The sequence below is a fragment of the Paroedura picta genome, chromosome 4 (genome assembly GCF_049243985.1).
Source record: "Paroedura picta isolate Pp20150507F chromosome 4, Ppicta_v3.0, whole genome shotgun sequence".
Lineage (NCBI taxonomy): Eukaryota > Metazoa > Chordata > Lepidosauria > Squamata > Gekkonidae > Paroedura > Paroedura picta.
This window is the reverse complement of record NC_135372.1, coordinates 116,236,471-116,255,951: the sequence shown is the minus strand read 5'-3', so window position 1 is coordinate 116,255,951 and position 19,481 is coordinate 116,236,471. Positions and strand designations below refer to the sequence as shown.

Genomic DNA, 19,481 nt, shown 5'->3' with positions numbered 1-19,481 from the left:
TTCTTCCAGGCCTTGTCAGATCCCGCTCCCCGTTTGTTACTTTATCAGATTCTCCTGCTTTAATTCCCTGGTTCTTTTGATTGGATTTTACTTTATGTTTTCCGTTTCGGTGTTTTAAGAGCTCACTAATCTGTTGCTGTTTTAAGTTGCACTTTCCTCTATATGCTGTTGTTTTACTATCTTTAGAATTCATATTGTTGTAAGCTTTAGGATGCTTAGGGCTGATCCTGCGTTGAGCAGGGGGTTGGACTAGATGGCCTGTATGGCCCCTTCCAACTCTATGATTCTATGATTCTAAGCTGCCTTGCATACACTGAGTTGAAAAGATAGGGTACAAATATTTCATTTACATCATGCATACCAAATGCAGGAAGCTATGCTTAACATTTCAGAATCTCAGAAATATACCTTCCTCCACAGCTTGTATTTCTATGGGAAGCAAAGAAGGAAATTCATTAAAAATTGTCCCAACGTTATTTTAGTACAATAGCTGGGCAGCATCATGCATCAGCCTCTCAACATTCATCTCCCCCCCCCCAATGATACAGGTGTTTCTTCCCCTTGCCATTAAGCCCCCCCTCCTGCTCATTTATGCTATCTAAATTATAGCACATCAGAGAACGACAGCCTCGTACAAGTGACTTCTTCAGCTGTATATTTTGCTTGCCGTGTGCTTTCAAAATTGCTCTGCTTCCCTCTCTCTTTCCCTTTCTGTGATGATTTAAGCCTATACAGAGTGGAGATGCAAAGAGTCATTTATAGGGAATGGCTGGCATGGCATCCAGCTCACAAGGCGATAGAGAGGGAAGGAATGCATTTCATTAAAGATCTCCAGGACTGCAACTCACAATAGCAGATAAATGATGCAAAGCTGTTAACAACTTCTCAAGTACGTTGCTGGGGGAAAAGAGACCCATCATTAAGTCTGGTTCGAAGAGAAGGTCACATATTCTTTGGCTTGTAATTTTTCTGAGAGCAAATTTTGAACAAATTCGACAGTGTTTCTCTTTAAGTGCTTTCTTTTAAAAATGGAGTGCATAATTTCCAAACAGATTCATTCTTGTTTATTATATTTGATATGTGGATGAGATCCAAGGTACAATTTCTCCTTTGATTGCTCTCCTTTCCTCTATGGTTGACCTAGGATGGCTCGAGGCTATACTGGTTATGAGGAGCTCATGCAAAAAACCCAGCCTCAATTAAACATGCTGAACCACTTGTAGGCAGAGCTCCATGCTATCTGGATGCAGGCTTATTATTTTTGATAGAGTTGCCAGGTCTCAAGCATTGGCCCTGAGGCCCAGGTTCAGAAGGCTTTATCTCAGTGGGTGTATGTATATGTTTTGGAGGGGCATCATCTGGACATGGAGCTGGGGTCACTGTGGGTGGGCAGGTAGCTGTGAATTTTCTGCATTCTGCAGGGGGCTGGACATTGTAGATCCCTTCCAACTCTCTCTCTCTCTCTCTCTCTCTCTCTCTCTCTCTCTCTCTCTCTCTCTCTCTCTCTCTCTCTCTCTCTCTCTCTCTTTGTGTGTATGTGTGTGGTCAGTCAAGGCTCTCAGGCAGCCTCTGTGATGGCTTCTTTTAAGACTTTCATCTTTTCCTGGCTGCAGCAACAGTTGCACGTGTAAACTGGAGATGAGAGGTAAAATAGAGACCTAGTAGTCCAACTACATTTTCCATTTAGTGCATAGTTCAAGGGTCCCTAACCATGTGAAAGTGGTTGCCAATATTTGAATGTCTGAGAAAAGGCAATGGGCACCACAATTAAATAGCTGCCAAGAAAAGGGCATATATAACTTCTCCTGATGCATATTGAGAGGTTTGCTGCCTGTGACTGTGAAGGTCACAGTGACTATGACGGGATACAATAGGAAACCTAATAAAAACAAGACACAAATGGGAAGGAGCCATGGCTCAATGGTAGAGCATCTGCTTGGCATGCAGAAAGTCCCAGGTTCAATCCCTGGCTTCTTCATGTACAAGATGAGCCAGTTTGGTGTAGTGGTTAGGAGTGTGGACTAGACCTGGCATGCCGGGTTCGATTCTGCGCTCCCCCACATGCAGCCAGCTGGGTGACCTTGGGCTCGCCACGGCACTGAGAAAACTGTTCTGACTGAGCAGTGATATCAGGGCTCTCTCAGCCTCCCCCACTCCACAGGGTGTCTGTTGTGGGGAGAGGCATGGGAAGGTGACTGTAAGCCGCTTTGAGCCTCCTTCGGGTAGGGAAAAGCGGCATATAAGAACCAACTCTTCTTCTTCTTCTTCAAGATCTGACAGCAGGTAAAATGAAAGATGTTTGTCTTAAACCCTGGAGAGCCACTGCCAGTCTGAGTAGGCATTGTGTATGAACCAACGGTCTTATTTAGTTTAATGAAGCTTCCTGTCTTCATCAGGCTATACGCTTAACACTAATCTCCCTCAAATTCCCACTGAAATCCCATTTTTTACTAAGTCCCCCTATTATTTGTGTGCCTTCCCCACAAATTCAGTAAGGCCATTCCACACTACTGAGGCTGCCAAAGCAAAAAGGTCAAGCCTAGGCAGCCGTGGACCTCACCAGCTTGCATGAGCTAATGATCAGTAGCTGCTGTTGGGATTACCAGAGTTTCTGAACCAGTTCATACATGGAGAGTTGTTGCACAGAGCTCAGGTCAAATTGGATCTGCAGTGTAGAGGTTATTTTCTCATGTGCTGGGTCCACGCTGCAAATCAACTTCCCATCTGAAAAGCATTATTTGACCAGCAAAGGGAAACATAGAAGTATTCATACAAACTAACAAAAACAATTTGGATAACAAACCCGATCAAAATCCTGGCATGGAAGCAACCAATCTAGCAGTTCAGTGTTTGCATATTCAAAGAATCACAAAATTCTAGAGTGGGAAGGGGCCATCTAGCCCAATCCCCAGCTCAATGCAGGATCAGCCTAAAGCATCCATGATAAGGATCCATCAGTTTCTGCTTAAAGATGCCAGTGAGGAGGAGTTCACCATATCCTTAGGCAGCCGATTCCACGGCTGAACTACCCGGACAGTGAAAATATTTTCCGTGGTATCTAGCCAGTACTGTTCTACATGTACTTTAAAGCCATTACTGCAGGTCCTATCCTCTGCTGCCAACAGAAACCTTTCCCTGCCGTCTTTGAAGTGACAACCTTTCAAATACTTAAACTGAGCAATCATGACCCCTCTCAACCACCTCCAGGCTGAACATTCCCAAGTCCCTTAGCCATGCCTCATACAGCTTGGTTCCCAGACCCTAGATCATCCTCATTGCTCTCTTCTGCACCTTCTCAATTTTGTCCACATCATTTTATAATTTAATTTATATCCCACCTCTTTTGACTTGGCCATTTTTTATTGCTCACATCAATAAAATCATACCCCATAAAACCATAAGAACAATTAACATACAGTTCCCTACAATAAAATTATCAAGACCAAGAATTCATGGATGGTGGCAAAAACCTACAATTACCCATTAAACCAATCAGTAGTTATAATCTTCCGATGCATCTACTTAGCTTAACTCCTCCAGGCTCAGATCTATCGCACCAGATGTACTGTGCACATTTTTGGGCCCCCAGGATATTCGCCTGGCCTCAACCAAATGCCTGGCAGAAGAGCTCTGTCTTATAGGCCCTGCTGAACCTTGACAGCTCCATCAGGGCCCTTAGCTCTTCCGGGATCTCATTCCACCAGGCTGGTGGAGGCAAGGCGAATATCCTGGGAGCCTGGAACCGCCAGCAGATTCATACCCATATGTTTGATGTGAGGCTTCCAGAACTGCACACAGTACTCCAAGTGCAGTCTGATCAATGTGATATACAGCAGGACTATGACATCTTGTGATTTCATCTCCAATGCCAAAACAACTGCTGAGGAAGAGAATAGTTTTCTTGTAATATAACCTGTTCAGAGGCAATGGCGGTTGTACACAAAGGGAAGCAGATGAGCCTTGGCTGTCCATTGAGCTATCCCTGGCTAATAAGAGAACAAGGTATCTGATGGAGGAAACAGATTCCTCAGTTAATTTGGAACTATGTAAAGAATTGCAGGCAATGGAAGAGGTAGCAAGATGCATGAGGAATCCACTTTGCAATGTTAATTAGCAAGGCAGCAAAATGGGAAGAAATATGTTTTAGAGCTATGGGGATGAGGGAGAGAACAGGATGGACTCCGGTGGAAGAAAATCAATAAAGGGCAAATGACACAGCAGGAGGTAATGGGCACAGAGAGCTAAATTGAGAGGGTTGCCCAGAGGTTATGATAGCCAGCAAGCAAAACATGAAGAAACACAGCAACTGGGACTAGTATGAAAAACTAATTAAAAACAAGGGAGGCACAGCCGCGATGTAAAGCATGCAAGAAGAGAGGAGGCCTGGCAGGGAGATTCAAGGGTACAGAGAAAGGAGAGGAATGAGAATGATAACAAGAGTCACAGTGGAGAATAAAAAAGTTCCAGCTTCATACAAGGCTTAGATAAATAATAAAGATCAGCTTTCTGGTACACGCAGAGCATGAGAAAATTGAGAGAGCCAGGAGGCTGTATGAGAGGGTGCAGAAGAACTCACATTGGTGGCAATGGTGGGGGTCCTGCTGTAATAAGCCAGGAATACTGGAGTCAAAGGAGGGCAGCGCAGTCTTATGAACAAGGAAGACTATAAGAATAGCCCTGCTGGATCAGACCAATAGTCTGTCTAGTTCAGCATCCTGCCTCAGACAGTGGCCATTCAGTTCCTCCGGAGGGCCAACAACAGGATATAGAAGCTGAGACCTCCTGATGTTGGCTCCTGGCTGTGGGATTCACAGGTTTAGTACCTTTGAACATGTAGGTTTCTCTCAGTCACCATGGCTAATAGCCACTAACAGACATCCTCCATGAATCTCTCTAATTTCCTTTTAAATCTGTTTCTTTCTGTGGCTGTCACTACATCCTCTGGCAGCAAATTCCACATTTTATCCACTCTCTGTGTAAAGAAATATTTCCTTTTGTCTGCCCTGAATCTACTGCCCATCAGCTTGACAGTTCTAGTCTTTTGGGATCAGGGAGGGAAACTTTGTTTGTCAGTTCTCTCCACCTCATGCATAATTTTATAAACTGCTATATAGCGGCTGCGGCTCGGCGTGGCCGTTGTTGATGCCGTGGGGGCGCCCGGCAAGGATGCGGCTGCCGGTGGCATCATCGGGCCGCGCCGCTGCACGGCCGGAGAAGGGCGGGGCGCTCGCCTTTAAAAGGCTGCGCGCAGGCGCGCCCGCCCTCTTTGCTCCTGGCCGCCCTGGAACAGATACCCTCCCTCCCATCCCTGTTTTCTTTGTAATCAATAGTCGCAGCCGCGGTTATGCTAGGTAGGGAGCCTGTTGGCAGGGAGCCCGTCTGTGTGCGGGACTCCCTGCGGTTGGGGGGTCTCAGTAAAGAGACTGGCAATAACTGGGCGCGGCTTACCCGGCTGGGTGGCCAGGGGCCCAGGGCCAAGCAGCAGGGGGACACCAATGGAGGCGGACGCCCTTTGGGTCCCCTGTGGCCGCTTCCCTGGATTCCACGGTGAAAGGCGTCCCATCCTCCCGGCTGGGAGTGAGGCGAGGAGCCGGAGCGCCGCGGTTCAAAATGGGCAGCCGGACGGCTGTGGGGGTCAGGCTCCCTTTCACCTGCATAAGGCCAACCCTACATTGGGGTTTGTTTGTTAATAAAGGGCTGTGGCCAAGTTATTTGCCAAAATCTGGAGTCGTGTCTTTGCTGGAAAGTCGCCACCTGCCAGTCAACATGTTTCCCCTTAGCTGTTTCTTTTAGAAATGGAAAAGTCTCAGGTTCTTCAGCCTTTCCTCATAGGGAAAGTGCTCCAACCCCTCCTCTGTACTTCTTCCAGCACTGCAGTGTTGCTTTTGAGATATGGTCACCAGGACTGTAAAAAGTTTTCCAAATGACCGTTTATGCACTGGGAACTTCACTGCCCCAGCTTCCATGCAACAACACAAATCGGGGGCGGATGAGGTGCACTGGGCCAAATGTTCCCCCCTGTGGGTGCAGGAAGAGGTCGGGCAACCTGCCACAACTGAAACTCCAGGCTGCAGCCCAGCATGAAACCTCCAGTGTGTAAACGGTCAATGAGACCACCCCACAGATCTTTACAGGACCACTACAGTATTGGCTGCTTTATTCTCAGTCCCTTTCCTAATAATTTTTTAACACAGACATGGGCTTAGAATCATAGAATCATAGAATTATAGGGTTGGAAGGGGCCATACAGGCCATCTAGTCCAACCCCCCGCTCAACGCAGGATCAGCCCTAAGCATCCTAAAGCAATCTTTACTGCTTCTTTACTGCTGCAGCACACTGGGTTACCATTTTCATTGAATCATCCACTACAACCCCAAGATATTTTCCCCCAGACAAAAGCACCCATTCACCCTCAGAATCTGTCCTTTCATAAGGAAAAAGAAGAGCTGGTTTTCAATACCTTGCTTTTCACCACCCGAAGGAATCCCAAAGCAGTTTACAAACACTTTCCCTTCCTCTTCCCACAACAGACATCCAGTGAGGGAGTGGGGCTGGGAGAGCTTTGAGAGAACTGCTCTGTGAGAACAGCTCTAAGAGAACTATAACTAGGAGGAGTGGGGAATCAACCCAGTTCTCCAGATTAGAGTTTGCCACTCTGTGACCACTACACCATGCTGGCTCTCAAAGCAATTGGATGGGCATTGACAGTTGCTGGGCCAACTGTCTCTTGGAAGATGAATGATAGTGCAATCCTAACTGGAGTTACACCCTTCTGAATCCTGAAGTCAATAGGCTGAGAAGGGTGTAACTAGAATCATAGAATCATAGAGTTGGAAGGGGCCATACAGGCCATCTAGTCCAACCCCCTGCTCTACGCAGGATCAGCCCTAAGCATCCTAAAGTAACGGTTTAGGATTACACTGTGAATTGGACTGGAGACGTGGCAAACCTCCTGGACTCTACATGCTTGCCCTAAGGGTAGCAGATGGCATTTTTGGCATCCAATGCACCACAAAATGGATTTGTCAGAGCAACAGAAAACAAGATATTGTACTTCTCTATTATATATATCACTGGCATATCCAGAACATGACTTTTGGATTAATACTTCCATGTATTCTCTGTATTCTTAATTAATTGGGTTGCATGACAGAATGTATTTAGTACTGGTTTTGCATGCCAAATTTGCCTCAAAATTTGCCTGATTACCCTGATTATCATAATTAATATGGGCTGTTAGACAGTAGAGATTATTCAGAACAATTCCTCCTGACTCATTTTTTTAACCTTGAACAACTGTAAACACTGGAATCTCTTTGCTGCAAATGCCCCCCCCCCCTGCAGCGGAAATAAAGGGTTTTGTTTTGATTGTCATCTACCATGGTGAGCTCCTGAAAGTGACATCATTTACAGCTACATTTTTGTACATGGTATTTAATGTGTGAATTAGTAGTTCCTTGCTATTAATTAGCAGATACTCCCAACATGTGTCATGCCCTCGTTGCCAGAGGCTGCATCTGCGCCTACACCAGAAGCTTTGCTGACAGACCCTTCAGAGCACAAAGATGAGGAGGAGCTGGGGCAAAGCAGCAAGATGCTGCTGAATGAGAAAAGCCCTGATAGGGACACACAGCCAGGTCCCAGCCAGGTAGACACCATGCCTTCTGTGCCAGCATCACCTCAACCAGAAGCAACACCCCTTCCCAGTCTGGATTCGTCACCAGTGTGCAGGAGAGAATGCAGAAGGAACAATTTAACAGCACGCTGTTGCATTGCCAGGCTCAGAGCGTGGTATGAAACCAGCTGGGGCCCAGCTGGGGCTGACTTAATGGACAGCAATGGAGCTCACATGTGCAGCCATTTAACTCAGGCTGCACTTAAGCAAGGCAGAGGTGGCTCTCAGCGTGGATGTAACCTGCGCACAAGCCCATGTTGCCTTGACTCCCAGTTCCTGATCTGCCTGTGCTTCAGCGAAGCTCTGCCCAACTGCTTCCTGGCTTTGTGATCTTGGATATGGCTTCTTGGACTGCAATTTTGGTATTTGAACTTGGTTTGACTTTGACTCTGTTCCTCCGGTTGTTGACCTAGGCTTGCTTATCAACTTCCCCTTCGGCTCTCCCTTGGAATTTTTCTGCCACAGCTGCTGCTAAAACCCAGACAGAATTATTGACCCTGCTTTCTGGTATGCGATTTGAACTTGGCTTACTGGCCAAGAGTGTGTTTATCTGGACCGTCCCTGCATGTGCCCGGCTAGGGCAGCACAACTGTTTGTTATGCAACAGAAACAACAGCATGAGCAGTAAGAAGATAAATTCCATCATTTCCTGTACAAAGGCAGAAAATGAAACATCAAACTCTATACTCAAAGAAATGTGCCAGGTTTTATGTGGATGAGGTGATGACAAGTTAGAGGTGATGCTGGTTAGGAAATCTGAGGTCCTATGCTTCCCACCTTTGATGGAGCTCAGCTGTTGACTGCTGACTCAGTTAGGAGCTGAGTGATAATACTGGATTCAGCACTATTGCTGGAGAAAGAAGTTAATGCTGCTGCCATCTTCATCTTTATTCAGCCCGGAAGATGGTCCCCTTTCTTGACTTGGTCACACAGATGCATACCATTGATGAAGTGACCATTTTGGTCTCCCTCTGTAAACTGTCCTGCCATTAGAACAGCCTTTCTCAACTTTTTAACCATTAAGGACCCCACTTGAGCGGGTTCAAACAAAATTTCTTAGAGCGTTATTTCAGGTTCCAAACTGTGTTTCAAACTCATGGATACGCCTAGAGACAGGGTTTCCAAAATTCAAAGCGAAAGCAGTAACTTCATCCATCTCCCTATGGTTAAAGGCGCACTGGGCCACAGCTGGTTTATTTCCTTCAATCCTCTGTGACAATTTTAAATCCCAGTGGCTGTTGGCCACCGAGAGGGAAATTATAAAATTAGGCTTTTCCTCACTTTCACTACTCAGCTTGGGGTACGATCAGGTGAAAATTGTAGTGAAACAGATGATTGAGGACACAGAGCGTCAAACTGACCTTTCTCGCTCCCCTAGGTATGGTGCACCACTGTGTTCCAGATATATTCAAGCCTCTGCAGACTATCTCTCCTATTTGGAAACAAAATACTATAGGAGAGCATTCACACTAGCTAGATGGTCTGCGTTACCATCTGCCATGCTGGTGGGTCGCTTCAAGAAAACCCCATTAGCTGAAAGACTCTGCCCCTGTAATTCCGGGGAGATAGAGTCAATCGAACACGTCCTCTTAAGGTGCCCTACTTTTAGCTCTGCGAGATATAAATTCATCCTCCCATTACTCAGGAATTCTTCCACCAGCTCAAACAAAGAAAATGTAAAATTCCTCCTGTGGAATAGTAGAGGCCATATTATTAAGCAGGTTGCCAAATTTTGTGCGCATGTGCTTAGCACACGGGAAAGACAACTTAAGCTTAAGTGAAAATTTTTAGAGGAATTTTACTATGCTTTTTTTATAATGTACCCATCAATTATACAATTTTATATATTTTAAATTTTGTACTGGCTCCCTGATTTTGCAATTTTCTACTCTGAAATGTTTTTTTCTCAGTATCTGTTATTAAAATAAATTTGAATAACCATTAAGGAACCTCCTAAACACTCTTCAGGCTCCAGGAAGCCCCAGAAATGGTGTGATTGTGCAGAATATATTTGGGAAGCATAGCTGTGTACATGCCCACCTGTGACTCATCCCCTTTCCACCCCTCCAGGCCCATCATTGGACATTTTGGGAGGGGTGGGTCAACATGACCATATGTGGTCCTATCACCCAATAAATGTTTAACAATTTTTTAAAAAATATATTAAAATTAATTAACTCCCATCCATTTGGGAAACCCTTCCAGGTCCCTCACAAGAAATTCCAGGGTTTCACGAAACACTGATTGAGAAAGCCTGCATTAGAGAAATGGAGGTTGTTTCAGGCTGACCTTTGTACAGACTAAGGTGTTTGCAGGTATCTTGGCAGCCTTCCATAGCATGGCACAGAGTAAGGGATGGCAGCAGATGCCTGAGATGAGAGACACGAGAAGACAAGGGCATAATGCCAGGTATGGATCCTGACACCTCACCTAATTTAAATGCTAAAAATCACACTCATTTCTGATTTCTCTCCCCTGAAGGAGCCGGAATATGAGAATGTTTTGAAACATAATCTGCCTTGATCTGACTGGACACTGCTTATCAGTGAATGTACAAGAGTAGCTGATTAGATAATGACCTACTTTGGGGATGTGATATGGAACTGTATAAAAATCTGTGTCAGGAGTAGTTCTTGGCATTTGATTTGGGAATAGAGCCCCAATGTCACTTGTGAATTGGCTTATATTGGCAGCAGCCATTAAAAGAATATCTTGAAATAATTCTTTGTTGTGGATGATTTAGATTCCTACACCCACTGGGTGAATGAATGGCTCGTTGGAGTTGGGGACAACACCACAGCTACCTCAAGACTAGACTACTGTAATGTATTCTATATGGCCTGCCCCTCCCAGTCAGCTTGGAAACTGCAGCTTGGTTACTATCAGGAGCAACAGCCTAGCTATTCTTCAGTCATTCTATTGTTTACAAAGCAGCTATCAGGATCTGCGGGATATTCCCTGCAAAGCTCTATGACCTTGAACTCTCATATTTGAAGGACTACTTCTCCTGCTATGCCCCATCATGACAGCTTTGCTCATCTAATCACCACTCTGCAAATAGGTAAGATTTGGTGACTGCCTGTACATCTGCATTTTCTGTTGTAGCTGCCATGTTGTGGAAAGGCCTGCCTGTACTTGCAGCTCTCCCAGCCAGTTCCCAGGGCATGCAAGCTCAACTTAGAAGACCACCAGAATTCTGAATGCATACTTATGCTCACAAATATGCATCCATTCTGTTACCTTGGGGAAGGAGACCACCCAGGAGGGAACTGCAGGGGCAGGTATGAAAATACTGAGGCACACTTGGCACAAGCTGTTTTTCTGAGATTGTATCCTCCTGTAACATGTAATTGGGGCCCAAGTGAAGAATGTTCAGTTGGATACAGGACTGTCATTTGTTACACATTCAAAATAGTCCATGGGCCCTAATAGTTATTCCTTCACAAAGTCACTGAAACACACTTTTAGGAAGATAATTGCCCTTACAAAAATTGCAGTATTTGCAAATGTAATCTAAAAGGGGGGGGGGAGAGAAAGGACTGGACATATTTAAAGCCCATCAACCATGGCAGAGTCTCTCTTAAATTAATCATCTGTCTCAGTGTTCACAAAAGAGGATGGGAAAACAGATGCTGGCAAGAAGATATATACTCCAGAGGGGAGAATCAAAAATGCAAGAAGAATTCAACGCCAAGCCAGAAACAGGTGATCACGTAATTAGTCTGTCTCCCAAATGACAGAATTAAATTAAACAGAATTTCTTGTAAACCAAAAAGAACCTGTGCTCAGAGATGCAGCAATAGAACTTGCACAAAAGAGTGCTAAGCCACAAAAGTACAAGGAAGCATTGTGAGTCTGCCTCAGCACTGCACTTGGTGGGATGAACTACATGTTACAAACACTGCAATGACTTTCAGTCACACAAATGCTCATAGAATCATAGAGTTGGAAGTGGCCATACAGGCCATCTAGTCCAACCCCCTGCACAACGCAGGTTCAGCCCAAAGCATCCTAAAGCATCCAAGAAAAGTGTGCATCCAACCTTTGCTTGAAGACTGCCAGTGAGGGGGAGCTCACCACCTCCTTAGGCAGCCTATTCCACTGCTGAACTACTCTGACTGTGAATTTTTTTTCCTGATATCTAGCTTATATTGTTGTACTTTAAACCCATTACTGCGCGTCCTTTCCTCTGCAGCCAATGGGAACAGCATCCTGCCCTCCTCCAAATGACAACCTTTCAAATACTTAAAGAGGGCTATCATGTCCCCTCTCAACCTCCTTTTCTCCAGGCTGAACATTCCCAAGTCCCTCAACCTATCTTCATAGGGCTTGGTCCCTTGGCCCTAGATCATCCCTGTCGCTCTCCTCTGTACCCTTTCAATTTTATCTACGTCCTTCTTGAAGTGAGGCCTCCAGAACTGCACACAGTACTCCAGGTGTGGTCTGACCAGTGCCGTATACAATGGGACTATGACATCTTGTGATTTTGATGTGATGCCCCTGTTGATACAAAGGCTTTGACATCCTTGCTGGGAACTCCAGACAATCTTTGGACTGGGGCTGCAAGGAGAGGGTGCTGCTCCATCTTCCCAACTTGAAGTACCTTTGAAGGAGCTATCTGTCCCATGAGTATAGATGGAGTACATAGGCCATGCCAAAGTAACTCCATATGCAAGTGAAAGCAAAGGGGAGCACCACCACATCTCTTGGTGGCCATCAGCCTCATAATGCCTTTCTGCCTTGCAGGAACAGAGCCTTGTGGAGGAGCCTCAATAAAAATTGCAGGCAAACTTTCAAAGCAGCTTCCTACAAAATATGTATCTGGTCAGTGTCTATGCAAATTCTTTGTGGAAGTGGCACCAGCGGCTACTCGAAAAGAAAGAAAATCTACACATTACTTCTCTCTACTACATCCGCCTCCTAAGTTTGCCCGAGATGTTACAATTTTAAACTGAATTGACAATTATGTTCTTCAGAAGGACTCTCTATGCTCCCACTTTCTGTTCTGATTGAAAAGTAATCCTCATACGGAGGTATCAGAATCGTCGGTAGAATGGGATTTGGGTTCTTGAGTGACACTAATGAGTCGGTAAACAGGAAATAATGCCTTAAAGCTAGTGCTTCATGAAGTCCAGTGGAATATTTATCCACTTAAGAAGGGCAACACGGGAGACATGTAGAAGCACTTGAGGGAAAAGATAATTATGTTATTAAGACTCCAATAATTTCAGCCCTAATGAAATTACTAGGCCTTGCCTGGAGTTTTTAAATTATGGTCTGTGGACTTGAGTCACACACCTACTTCGTGTGCATGCTTCTTGGCTTTAAAACAGTCCTGCCAATCAGCTTTTAACCTGGGTGAGTTTCTTTTGGCTTCAGTAGATACTCTCTGTAATTCTTCCTCTGTTTTGTCTTGTAATGCAGAAGAAAAAAAAACAAATTATTCTCAAGAGCGGGCAGGCCACCCTAAATATCTGCCTCAATTGTATCCTGCTGTTCTTCAAAAGAATGCTTTGTCTGAAGCTGCTCAATAAAGTTAGGGTGCCAACTCTGGGTTCTGAAATACCTGGAGATTTTGCAAGTGGATCCAGGAGAGGGTGGGGCTTAGAGAGGGGAGGGACTTCAGCAGGATACAATGCCATAGAGTCCACTGCCTAAGACATCTGTTCTCTCCAGGGGAACTGATCTCTATTGTCTAGAAGTCAGTTATAATAGCAGAAGATCTCCAGGTCCCCCCTGGAGGCTGCCAAGCTCAATGAAGTTCATGAGCAAACCAGAAAACATAGTGCACTGCTAAAGCAGCATCCTAAATCTATTGAAGTCAATGGGCTTAGAAGAGGGTGGTTTTGCTTAGGGTTGCACTGTTCACATCAGCCTACTCCAAGTCTGCCTATTGCACCGCACACTTGAACCTAGGCTATGAGAAAACGAACATATTGTAAATGCTGCAAAGCATCAAGAAAAATAAATGATTAATGACAAGCCTTTCCCTTCACAGAAGATGTCATCTTCTTGATGTGCTGTTTCTGTGATGTTATGTTACACTGCCTTTGTGCTTAAAAAAAAAAGCCAGAAAATTAAGCAGAGGATGCAAATAAGGAAGCCTGCAAAATGAGCAAAGCAAAAGAGCTGTTGATCTATCAGGGAGCAAAATGTCATTTTAACATGTTTGCATCCACAAACACATCTGTCTATCTTTCTGTCTGTTTCTCTCCCCCTCATTATAAAGCCTGTTCTCTCTTTGTGTCTTCTGACCCATATGTCATACTCGATCCATCAGTGGGGTTCTGATCAGTCACATCCTATCATGTGTCTTCTGATGAGTCAGGTGAAGGCTATGCACAATGAGACCTTTAAAAGCCTGTTCCTAACTTTTACATGTCTAACGAAAGATGAGCAAGCTGCCCCCAAGGCTGTTATCTCGAGCTTTCTGAAGTATGCGTGTGTGATGTTTTCTCCATGGTTATTCGCAGGCAGGCAAGCAGGATGCAAATGGGCTGAAGCTGATATATGATTACGCATACTGGAAGGTGTGCCACCACACAGTGGCTCAATCCCCGTGTGAACTCTGTGAAGTGGTAAGAGATGCAGACCCATCTGCTTGGAGCAGCTCCTCATGGTTGATTGTTGATCCAAAGCAGAGCTTCCTGAGTTGAGGGCAATGTTCACCATCCACAAAAGAAGCCATGGGAAATGAGGGCTTGTCTGGGATTATGAAACATGCCCAAGCCACACAGAATAGACCCTTTGCACAAAAGGCTACATGGAGCTACACAGTTGCATTTTTAAACAGGTGCCACACTGTCAAGTCCATGTGTGAACTGATCCTCCTTTGCACTACTTTTAGAACCTGAAATTAAGGCTTGGATCCTGTCTCTTTTCCACTTGTGCTCCTCGTTGTTCATTGCATGGAGGTGGTCCTCTGCATGAGCCTCTGGCATTAGAGACTTCCAGTCACACAAGATTTCAAGAAGCTGAATAGTGCTGAGCACTGCATGATGGAGATGGTCAGAGGGCATCTCAGTGGAGATGGTCAAAGGGCAAAGGATCAGAGGCTATGCCATTGCTTGGCTAGAACTGGTTAGCAAGCCAAGCACAGTGCAGGATGGAATGCAAAATGCATACCCCCCCCACTTTTTTAAACTAGAGTTCTACTACTATAATGTTTTTATAAACTGAAATATGGGTAAATTTTGATTGGTTAATGCACCTCTTTTCAATCCAAAAGACAGCATGAAGTCTGAACAGGGGTAAAATCAACCTGATGGGGCAAATCTTTTGGGGGAGGGAGAATTACTGGGGTTTCCCCCCCTTACAACAATGGCACATTTTTGCCTTTGTGAGAATAATCTGAACTTATATCAGTCTGATGATAGCCATCTTCAAACATCAGTTCAGAATACAATCAGCATTTGGACAGGATGCACTGGCCTTGCCTTAAACTTCACACACTGACTGAATCTTCTGAGTTTGAGCCTAAGCATGTAGAAGAAGAGTTGGTTTTTCTCTGTCACTTTTCTCTACCAGAAGGAGTCTCAAAGCGGCTTACAGTCACCTTTCCTTTCTGACAGACACCCTGTGAGGTAGGTGAGGCTGAGAGAGCCCAGATATTACTGCTAAGTCAGAATAGTTTTATCGGTACTGTGGCGAGCCCAAGGTCACCCAGCTGGCTGCATATAGGGGTGTGCGGGAGCTCATTCTACCAGGTCAGGGCCAGGACCAAAAAAAGCCTTGCCTGGGTTGAGGCCAGGCATGCTTCTCTAGGGCCAAGGACCACAAGCAGATTAACACCCAAAGAATGAAGAACCCTGTGGGGGGGGCATAAGGAAACAAGCGGTCCCTCAGATAGGCAAGGCCCAAGCCATGGATTGCCTTAAAGGTTAGTACCACCAAACCCTTGAATCTGATCCGGGCCACAACTGGCAACCAATGCAGCTGCCTCAGCACAGGTTGAATGTGGCCCTCCAAGGTGTGTCAGTGGGGACCCATGCCTTTCTCCCCAGTGGGGACCCAAAGAATCTTACATATTTCTTCTCTTCTCCATTTTCTCTGCAGAAACATGCTGTGGGGTAGTTTGAGCCTTTGGGTACCACTGGACTTCCGTTTAATAAGGAAGAACCACAATAGGGATCAAATGGCAGTGAGGAGAAATTCAAATGCTATCTTCCTGTGGTCAATCGCTTCAGGACAGGAGAAAAGGGGTGACAATATTCTCCATTTCAGCCTTTTGACTTTCTTTTTGGCCTCTTGACTGAAACGGAATTCAAAAGCTGGCCACATCCCCAACAATGCAAACACATAGACATCCCCAGTTACTCATTCTGAAAGGAGAATCTATTCACTGCTTCTAACTGGACAAGCAGAAGAAACTTGTTCCAGTTGAATCCTCTGCCAAATGAGCAAACAGTTCGAGAGCATCATTTGCTCCCCTGTCTAAGAATAAAGAAGCCTTTTGTTAGCTGTATGCACTCTTTTGTTAGTTACTCTCTTTTCAGCTCATACAACAGTGGGCAATCCTTGGCCTGAGACCACTTGGAAAAGATTCTCCCTGTGTCTCACCATTATGCATGGATTCCACCTGAAAATTGGCAGAATAGAAACTTTCCATTATATGCAATCCATTGTGCATAGTGCCCTAAACTGATCTGCCATTGTTTTCTAAATGATTGTGTTTACAAAATACGGTAGAGCTTATTTCATGCACAAATTCCTCATGGCTGCTAAAAAGCCTGTGATTTCTCTGTTCTGTACGCTGTTTCTTTTGTGTGTGCAGAGCTATGCATAATTCCAACTGCTCTGAATTTTGGTTGATTATTTACCATACCAAAAAAATAAAATAAAAGGATGCAAATAGTAGGGTTTGTATTAAGGAAGCTTTCTACACCTGCTGAGAGTGCTCCTCAGAAGAGAGCGAGAAATCCAGGGCTCAGTGGGCATGTAAGCTCAGCAATGGATACTTTCAGGCACTGCCTGGGACTTATCACAGAGGACCGAGCTATGCATGGAAAATAAACTGCAAGAACCAGAGTGAGGGAGTTGGATGTGCCAGAGGGTACCCTGATGTACAGGTGTTCCCTAAATTTCTAACATCCCTCCGAATTCCCTTCACTACCTTGCCTGTTCTGTGAACAAAGGCCTTCCTTGCCTTGATGTGGATCTATTAATACAAAAGGAGGCACTGCATTGTTGTCCTTCTTTCATCTTTGGCGCAGACATTTGTATGGGGTGTCTAATTAACTGTCTCTATTGTTTTGGGAGGGTTTACAACACTACCCACAATGTCTGGGGGGGGGTCCACCCCTCAGCTTCAAAATATTCATAAAATTTACAATTTTAGTCCCACTTCAATCCCAACAATATGACTATAAGAAAAGCTACAATCAACTAAACAGGGTTTTCCTTAGATCCACATGGTGAGACAATGGGCTTACCATGTGCCCTCTACTGACAGCAATTTCTTGTTGACACTCCTCCCATCTACACTGGTGCTTAGCTGAATGGTGGGGAGGATTTTAGCAATGCATCAGTATCATTGGTGGAAAACAGAAGTGATGTCAGCAGCACTTTCTGACCTCTGGCTTTTACCCTGGTCCAGCAAAGTTCTAAAAGCTCTGGTGACATCAAGTTCCAATTAGAAGTGATGTTGATGTGTCACCAGCATCTCCGCCACCCCCTCCCCCTTCATACCCTGCCTTCAGAAGTCTCCCAGTGGTTCCAGGCATGCACCTGGAATCATGGGCTAGAAACTCAGTTTCTACACAGGCACAGGTTCAATTTAGATTGGGAACACAGCATGCAAGAGAGGAGTTCAGCCTCTCCGCCCCCCCCCCCATGCTGTTATCCCAACCTGCAGTAAGGCAAATAATACCCCTTGGGGCTATTTCAGGTCAGGAAACTGGCACAGAAGGGAGGGCTATAGTGCCTTCTCCTCTTCATATGCTATGAACCTGATACAAATTGGGCCTGCATAGACTAGGCAACTGAATTCCTAGGATGAACTCATGAATATTCCCCCAACAATCATTACAGATCCACCCAAACCACTAGGCGTTAGTACGAGTTAATCAATGTTTCTAGTATTCTACTGTTCTACAAAGTTTATTACTATCATTATCTTGTGGTTACTGTTGTTACCACATCATTATAAACTGAATTAATTGCATTGTTCCTGTTTTATGTAAACCACCCTGAGCCTGACCAGTCCCCTCCGTCCTCCTCTTCAAGAAAACTAAGGCAACAAAGCAGGTTGGCGAGTATCAGTGGTAGCCAGGATGTTTTTCCTCCCCTTAATGCCTACATGCTCCTGATCATTGTTACATGACCAGTAAGCCTTCAGTTTATCGCCCTTTCACCCTCTCTAACTCATTCCATTTTAGGTTCATGACTGATGTACTAGGGACTCAATTTCTAGGCAAGCTCATGGATTGGGACCAATGCCCATGAGTTACTATAAACATGATTTTGTTCCATCTATAGTATACAAGAGATATAAGATGCATTGTCGGATTGCATTACAGTCTTATGGCCAGTAGCAAGCCTAAGAAACACAACTGGCTACTTATCTTAAATAAATATTTAATAGCAGTTGTCTTTTAAAAATAATAATATTAAATAGTTTGTCCAAATACATTTTAGCTATATTTTAATTTACTAGGCTTCCTCAGTAGCTGTCTTAGATGCAATGGGTATATGGAGAACAACCTTTGCTGAAAGTCAAAGTTACACCATAAACATTTATAAATAGCCGTGCTTGACTTAGGAGTCAATAGGATTAGCCTCACACATCATTGCTTGGTGTGTCTCTAAAGTCATAGTCTTGTGGTTTATCATATGAGCTGATCCCTTCAAGAGTAAACTATAGATTTGTAGCTGCTCTAAATGCATCTGCAGAAGAACACTCTGGTCATGGCCAAAGATGTAAGTTTCATGGTCTGATTGAAATCTTCCTATTTTTATTTCAGTTCCCCCCTTGTGAAAAATCAAATGGGTGTGTATTTTCATGCCATTTTCTGTTTTCCTGGTGCCATCCCCTGAGTACATATTTTCAACATTACCTGAGTATTAATGCATCAGCATGATTCCTGTTGTGTATAAACATTACCATACTCAGTAGAATGCTATTAAAACAATGCAAAAGAAACAAATGAATCAACAATACTAAGGACAATGAGTAGACTAAAACCTTTTGCAATGATGCTACACAAAGCAAAAAGAAACAAAGCAAAAAGGGAATTTTGTCTACACCTACCCCCTGTCACTGCCTAGAGCCGGGGTAGTCAAACTGCGGCCCTCCAGATGTCCATGGACTACAATTCCCAGAAGCCCTTGCCAGCATTCGCTGGCAGGGGCTTCTGGGAATTGTAGTCCATGGACATCTGGAGGGCCGCAGTTTGACTACCCCTGGCCTAGAGGTTCCAGCACCACTTCTACAGCCTCTTTCAGGGAAAAAATGATACCATAAGGCAGACATTGGTCAGAGAATATGTAAATGAAAAAAATATCAAGAAGGTGATGACAAAGCAACCAAACATTTATTCAAATTATAACTGCCAAATTGTGAAAACGGGTTCCTAGGTACACTCTCGTTTTCATATTTCTTCCTCAATGACACTAAAATGTTAAACAAAAATTAACATAATATCTCCATGTAAACTCATTATTAATAATGTAACATTAATTTCTATTAATACCTGTTTCAGTATTGTATTTCTTTATATGAGTTCCTCCAAAAAGGATTCTCTTACATTAGTAACGTCAAAAATTAAACTTAATACAAAATAAAATATCAATTAGTTATACGAATAA

At 44.4% G+C, this 19,481-nt stretch overlaps 1 protein-coding gene and 1 non-coding gene across 4 annotated transcripts in view; one reads left to right on the top strand and one right to left on the bottom strand.

Moving 5' to 3' along the window:
* The window catches only part of RALY (RALY heterogeneous nuclear ribonucleoprotein), a 285,956-nt gene that overhangs the window by 170,915 nt on the left and 95,560 nt on the right, over positions 1-19,481 (bottom strand). The gene's annotated exons all lie outside the window — the stretch shown is intronic.
* TRNAA-GGC (transfer RNA alanine (anticodon GGC)) lies at positions 1,904-1,978 on the top strand. The gene has a single exon. It is a non-coding gene; the product is annotated as a tRNA-Ala (tRNA).